This window comes from Piliocolobus tephrosceles, chromosome 12 (assembly GCF_002776525.5).
Source record: "Piliocolobus tephrosceles isolate RC106 chromosome 12, ASM277652v3, whole genome shotgun sequence".
NCBI lineage: Eukaryota > Metazoa > Chordata > Mammalia > Primates > Cercopithecidae > Piliocolobus > Piliocolobus tephrosceles.
Window position 1 is genome coordinate 107,122,156 of NC_045445.1, and position 6,632 is coordinate 107,128,787.

The 6,632-nt window shown below is 48.0% G+C and overlaps 1 protein-coding gene across 5 annotated transcripts in view; it reads right to left on the bottom strand.

Moving 5' to 3' along the window:
- USP9X (ubiquitin specific peptidase 9 X-linked) overlaps window positions 1–5,267 on the bottom strand; it is a 158,336-nt gene extending 153,069 nt beyond the window's left edge. For 2 of the 5 annotated variants that reach the window (XM_026451484.2, XM_026451481.2), the window contains exon 1: window positions 3,997–4,666. The gene's annotated coding sequence lies outside the window, so the exon portion shown is untranslated. Of the gene's footprint in view, window positions 1–3,996; window positions 4,667–5,018 lie in introns of those variants that run through there. The other 3 variants (XM_026451486.1, XM_026451485.1, XM_026451482.2) reach the window with 2 other exon arrangements.
- Window positions 5,268–6,632: the final 1,365 nt, after the last annotated feature.

Genomic DNA, 6,632 nt, shown 5'->3' on the forward strand with positions numbered 1-6,632 from the left:
AAAAAAAAAAAAAAAAAAAAATACAAATAGCCAGGCATGGTGGCGAGCGCCTGTAGTCCCGGCTACTCAGGAGGCTAAGGTGAGAGGATCACCTGAGCCCAGGAGAGGTCGAGGCTGCAGTGAACCGTGACCACTCGAGCCTCGGTGACAGAGCGAGAATCTGTCTCCAAAAAAAATAAAAACCTCATAGATCCTGAACTCCTATAGGCTTCCCCGCTGCCATCCCCCAACCCATGCAGAATTTGGTCCAATGGACCAAGCGGATTAAGAGACAGAAACTCCAAATAAATGTCTGTTACTGTTATTTCATTCATTCCATAAAACAATTATATATCAATCCCGAAACAACACAAAATTCAAAACGCTTAATCAAAATCAACCCGATTTTGACTAAGACAAATAAAACCCTAAATTCTCAAACTGAGATAACAGAATTTCATGTGATACTAAATGGTCATTTATGAGATCATTTAAATAAATTACTAGGAGACAAACGCATAGTTTCTACACCTTTTGGGAATGTTGTGTAATATTTTCTCATACTCATCAACTAAACTATCACCCTGAGCATGCTGGAAGATACATGGAAAGGGAGAAACCTATTTGCCATTATAGCTTTTAACATATCCCTTGGGCAACCAAGGTATTTATCAAATTGGAGACTATCTTGATAGTCTTAAAAACTAAACTATATCTAAACCTACTCTGGTACAAGAAACAAACCAAAAGCTCTAAATGCTTTTTTAAAAATAGCAATCAGTGTCATTTCACTAACATAGCACAGTAGTTGAAGCACCACTGGTTGAACCTGACAGACATCAGACCCATCTCCATAAGGCAATAAATGGAAAATGCTTAACAGTGCTGACAGATATTTAACGCTCAAATGATAATCATGCTAATAACTGAAAACAATTGAGAAAAAAATCCATTTTCTTATTTATCCACTTGAAAGTTCTAACAAGATGATAAAAACAGTAGCCCAGTGGTTTTCAACTCCCAAATGCATGTAAGAATCATCCACAATGCTTTTAAAATATACCTTTGCCCAGGCCCCATATCAGACCAATTAATCAGTCTCTGGGGGTGAAACCCAGGGATCAGTTTTTTTTTATTGTTGTTCTTGTTTTTTAACCAGGCCCAGTGACTCTCATGTCCAGTCAGGGTTGAGGTCCAATGCATCAACTCTTTCCCAAATATTAACGTTAGACTCTATGTTAAAATAATACAAGAACTTAGCAATAAATAGGATGGCTTTCAAAAATACAGCTCCAAAAAGAACCAAATGAAAACTAAAATACGTTTTTTTCCCTTTTTGAAAAAAGAGAAAAACGATTCAAGACTCAGAAAACATACCTACAAGAGGGGAAACATAACGTAGGCTACCATAAAAAGTAATACGTTCTTTCAGAATAAAAACCAACTAACTCAATCTCAGGATAAGAGCCCCCTCACCTTCACTGCCCAAAAGACTTACAAAAACACTAACCCATTAACACACACTGCTAGATATTTCAAATAACAAATTCTTAAATCTGTTTTAAACAAAGATTGGTTTTAATACTAAAATTTTGAAACTAAAACGTTAGAAATTGATCTTATTAAATAAAAATAAGCTAAAAGACGCTTGTTGTGTGACCAACTAATCAAGAACTGGATGATTGGCAAATTCACGACAAACATCCATTTCAAAACCATAAGCTGCATTATATTACCACCATGTCAAAGAAAAATCTGAGAAGAGAGCAAAGAAATCTCATATCTTAAGACATTAAAAACAAGACTCTGAAAGAAAAAAGATCTAAAATAAATCCTACTTGAGCATTCCATAGATAAAACATGAGAACTGGGAGGCCGAGGCGGGCGGATCACGAGATCAGGAGATCGAGGCCATCCTGGCTAACACGGTGAAACCCCGTCTCTACTGAAAATACAAAAAATTAGCCAGGCGTGATGGCACGCGCGTGTAGTCCCAGCTACTCCGGAGGCTGAAGCAGGAGAATCCCTTGAACCTGGGAGGTGGACGCTGCAGTGAGCCGAGATCGTGCCACTGCACTCCAGCCAGGGCGACAGACAAAAAAACAAAAAAACAAAAAAAAAAACAAAACCATGCGAACTATGGACTATGGAACACCAAACTAGAGACCCCGATAACCTGGTGAGAGGTAAAATATAATATGCCCTTCAAAGTTCCTTCCTGAAGTAACCTAAGATTCTCACATGTACTGTTGCTGGTGCTATTACTCCCTCCAGAAATTCTCAGAAACTACCAAGGTCAGCAAACAAAAGAAACATGAGAACGCTGATAACCAGAATTACAAGTTACACGTTCATGCAAAAAAAAAAAAATACAAGAAAAGGGGTAGAGATAATTAATATAGCCCAAATGTCCTATTTTTAAATTAGAGAAAACAAGACAGTAAAATACCAAAGACATTTTGAGTTCACCTGTGGAACACCAATTCCAAATACTTCAAGCTTTCACTCCACCCAAACGCTGGAACGATAAAGTTTAAAGGGTTAAAGTTAGATGCATGACACAGCACATTAGTTTAAAAATTGAGAAAAAGAATGTTGACACTTTTTTATATTTAATACATAATTCTTCAAGAATCTGAAGGCATTTGCTGAAACCAAAATGGCAGCCCAGCGAATTAGAAGACCAGCGAGATCTAAAGGAGAGTTTGTAGTCTCTATTTTTAAGTTCAAGTGTACTAACCAGCCAAGCTAGTCATGGTGAAGGAGTTCTTACCTAAGGGTAATTAGCTCCGAGAGGGTTAAGTACCTGCTGGAAAGTTTCCTAATCAATGCACCCCAAATTATTCCCCTCAAAAGTGAAAGTATACATACGTTAGGTAGATTTAGGGACTCATGGGTTTCCAGGTAAAAGAGCGGCACACATACTTCTCTCGCCGAAAAATAAAGTATGAATAATCTATACCTACAACTTGCTTAAACTAAAAGACAATCTGAAACAATTATATACACCTGTAAACTGCACCGTGTAAATTCAATTAACGTTATAACTATGGAACTTCCAAAAAATAACATGCTTAATTTAAGCAGGTTCTACTAGAAATTTTGCAAATTCTCGTGTAAGTTCTAGTCGCTACAGAAATCCACACAAATAATTGAAGAAGCCATCTACACACCTGCTCTATAACTCTTCAACTTATTTCACAATGAATGAAAAATCAGCCATTTATCCAACCCTAAGCCTCACGTCACAAGAATCTGAAGATCTGATCACTAATAAACTCGCACATGCTAATATTTGCAGAAACAGTTAAAAATAGAAAGATAATACGTCCAAGCTAGCTTGGAAGCGATTTCTGCACTCAAAAACCCCTTTCACGGCTTTGGCCCTCTGCAAATTAAGCGGGGCTAAGGAAGAGTAGGAAGCCGATAACCCAGCTCCGACTCCAGGAGCCCAGGGCCGGGAAGAAACTGCGGGTTATCGCGGGAGAGTGGGGGGAGGCGGACAAGTCGTCAGGCCTGATAGCCAGGCGTAGCCGAGGCCTAGCTCCCCGACTCCAAATCACTCCACCTCAGTAATGGCGTTTGGTGTCAAGTGGAACCAGACGGGGTAGGAAAGCGGCTGCCCGGTCGGGGGCGGCCAGCCCCCAAACCGACACGGGCCCCGGGTGCGGACGGCGGGGGGGCTGCCCGCCACGCCCGGAGACTCCATCCTCCTACTCGGCCCCAGACAGGACGGGAAGGGGGAGGAGGGGGAGGGACGGAGCCGTCAGCCATTTTCCCTTACAGTCCAAAACACACAAGACACGCTCTCGGGACACCGGCTCCACACACAACACGGCCTCGCGCGCCCGCCCAGCCCGGGCCGGAGGAGGGGGAACGCGGAAGCCCCGGCCCGGCCGGCAGCCGCCGAGGGAAGAAGCTCGCACACACGCACACCCCCCTCGCCCTCCTCCCCTCACCCACATCCAGCTGTTGGCCCCGGGAAGGCGCGTCGCCCCGGTGCAGCTGGCCACTCACCGCACGACACAGACGTCTTCTCAAAATTAGGGCACGTGGAGGCGGGAGGCAGCAGGCGACGGTGGGGCTCGGTCCCGGGACAAGACCTACCCTGGGTGCATCCCAGGCCCGGGGGTGACCGGCAACAAAGTGTATTGAAAGGCTGCGGCGGCCGGGCTCGGGGCTGAGGGCGTCTAAACCAAAAGGCTGCACACCCGACGCCGGAACTCGCTCCTCGCCGCGCCCGCCTCCTCCTCCTCCTTGGCCGGCTACGGCCCTCTTCCCCCTTCTCCCCTCAGGCTGGGGCTCTCGCAGAGCTCAGACGGGCTCCGGGCGGTGCGTTTCTCCTGCGTCACCTCCTCCTGCTCCTCCTCCTGCAGCGACGGCTTCACCTTCCCCTAGTCGCCGCCTCTGTCCCCGTTCCGGGCCTGGTGGCTTTGCAGCAGCTCTTTCCTAGCTCCCGGCGCCGACCCAAGCACCGGGCGCTAAAGCGGCCGCCTCCCGGGAGAGAGAGGCGGCGGCGGAGGGCTCCCGCGAGGCCCGGGAGCTGTGCAAGGCGGGGAGGGGCTCGGCACGGCAGAGGCCCTTACGGGGCCGGGTGCGGAGAGGTTGCGGCTCCGGCGGCGGCGGAGACTAGCGTCCGCAGCCGTGGATGCCCGTCCTCGTCAATATGGCGGATCCGGCAAACCAAAAAAAAAAAAACCGCTCGGCCAGTGGCGGCGGCGGTAGCGGCGACGGCGGCAGCAGCGGTGGCGGCAGCGGCGCAGACTCCCACTAGCCCCAGAGCCGCCCAAGACCCGAAGTTCTCCGCCCCCGTCAGACCCCGCCCCTCTCAGGTCCCTCCTTTCGGGCCTCCCCCTGCTCCTGCCCAGCCCCCTCCCGCTCAGCTGCCCCCTCTTCTCCCCCCTCCACCCCGGACCGTCAAGGCTGGGAGAGCAGCGCGAGCCGCCGAGGGGGCCGGGCTTGGGCGCGAGCCGCTGGGAACCCGGAGAGCTAGGGTGGGGGAGGGGAAGACAATGCGGTAAAGATTGTTCGCGCAGTACCGTTTCTTCCGGCTGGCCCCTTCAGGGTCGTGCTACCGCCAGAAATCCTGTTCCATGCCCCTCGGCTCAGGAGCGGGACGAGGGCAGAGGTGGCTCTAGGACCGAAGTTGGGGAAAGGAGGCCCGAAAAGATCTGGCACACCACGCCGGAGGGGCTGGGCGGCAGGGACTGGCGGGGTGTCTGGTCACGACGGGGTTAATCGCGTGAGCCGCAGCCGTGTCGCTCATAGTTTGACTCTGGCCGCTTGTTTTTGTTCCATTGTGAACCGTGGCCCCACCGACAAGAACCCGGATGATGACGTCACCGGCCTCCCCCTTTTCCGGGATCGTGGGGGGAGGGGTGCGGAAAGATGAGATCCCGAGACCACGCGCTGGGCTGTCGCCGCCGCGGTGCCTGGAGGTCCCGGCGGCGCAGCTGACCCGCATCACGTGACTCACGAGCTGGCCGGGCCACTGGGCTGCGGGGGCGCGAGGTCCCGAGGGCCTGGCCACCTGCTTGGCGCCGATAGGGGGAAGGTGTGGCTATCTCCTGCAGCGGAAGGAGGGGGCGTGGGGAGTGAGGTTCTTTTCCCCACCCCGCGAGGGAGGTGCTCTGAGAAACATTTTCACACGATCATGCAGCATCAGTACTTGAAAGCGTTTAGGCGTCCTCACAGCGTAACTGACGGGAGAGACTACCTTCTTGGCCATAGGAGCCCTTCAAACAGACCAGCAAAGAAAAAAATTATAAAGTACCCCAGACGGCTTAGCGAATAGGCCGTACTTGATGTGGCAAGATTAGCCTCCATTGCCAGATCATCAGCACGATTCAGTGTTAGAACCCGGAAGAAACTTATGAACCCATCCGCTGTGTCATGGACTATTTTCTACATGTTTATGTTCCAAAGTGCAGGCGTAGGAAAAACTTAGGCTAATCTCAAATTAATGGGGTGCTTGGGACAATTCTATACAGTCTACCTAGGATGCCCAAATGAAGAGGAAATTAACAGTTCCTAATTTACAGATTTCCTTTTGACTTAAAAACTACCTGTGGACATCAAATGGCATGCAAAATCATAGTAAAACCTTACAAAACGAGATCTTTTTTATAGAGAACAGGGTTGAATTTAGTTATGCTATGATTATATCAGTTTGTAATAAAAGACTGTTAAAAATGGAACCAAACTAATTTAGGTGACAGTGAAAGCAAGTTATTGGTATCTTAAATTTTTAAACCATTTCTCTATTTAGCACTAGATTGTTTACACATTTTTCACCACAAAATTATCTAATAGGGTATCCAAGATACATCATTCATAGCCCTAATAACTCTTAGCATATGTTACCTTGTTTTTGTAATTATTTCCATGAATCATTTGCTTACCCACTAGCTCATGGGCTTCTAAAAAGTAGACACGACCACTCGTGTACACTGTAGGCTGCTATCTTCGATTTTAGATAAGGAAACAGAAAGGGTAAATGATTTGCCCAAGGTCAGGATTGGAAAGTGTTGAACACTGGTCTTTTAACCCTATCAAAAGTGCACCTTTAACAAGGATTGTCCCCTCTCACCAATTCTGTTCAATATTGTACTTGCAGTTCTAGCCTGAAAAAGAAATGAAAGACATCCAGATAA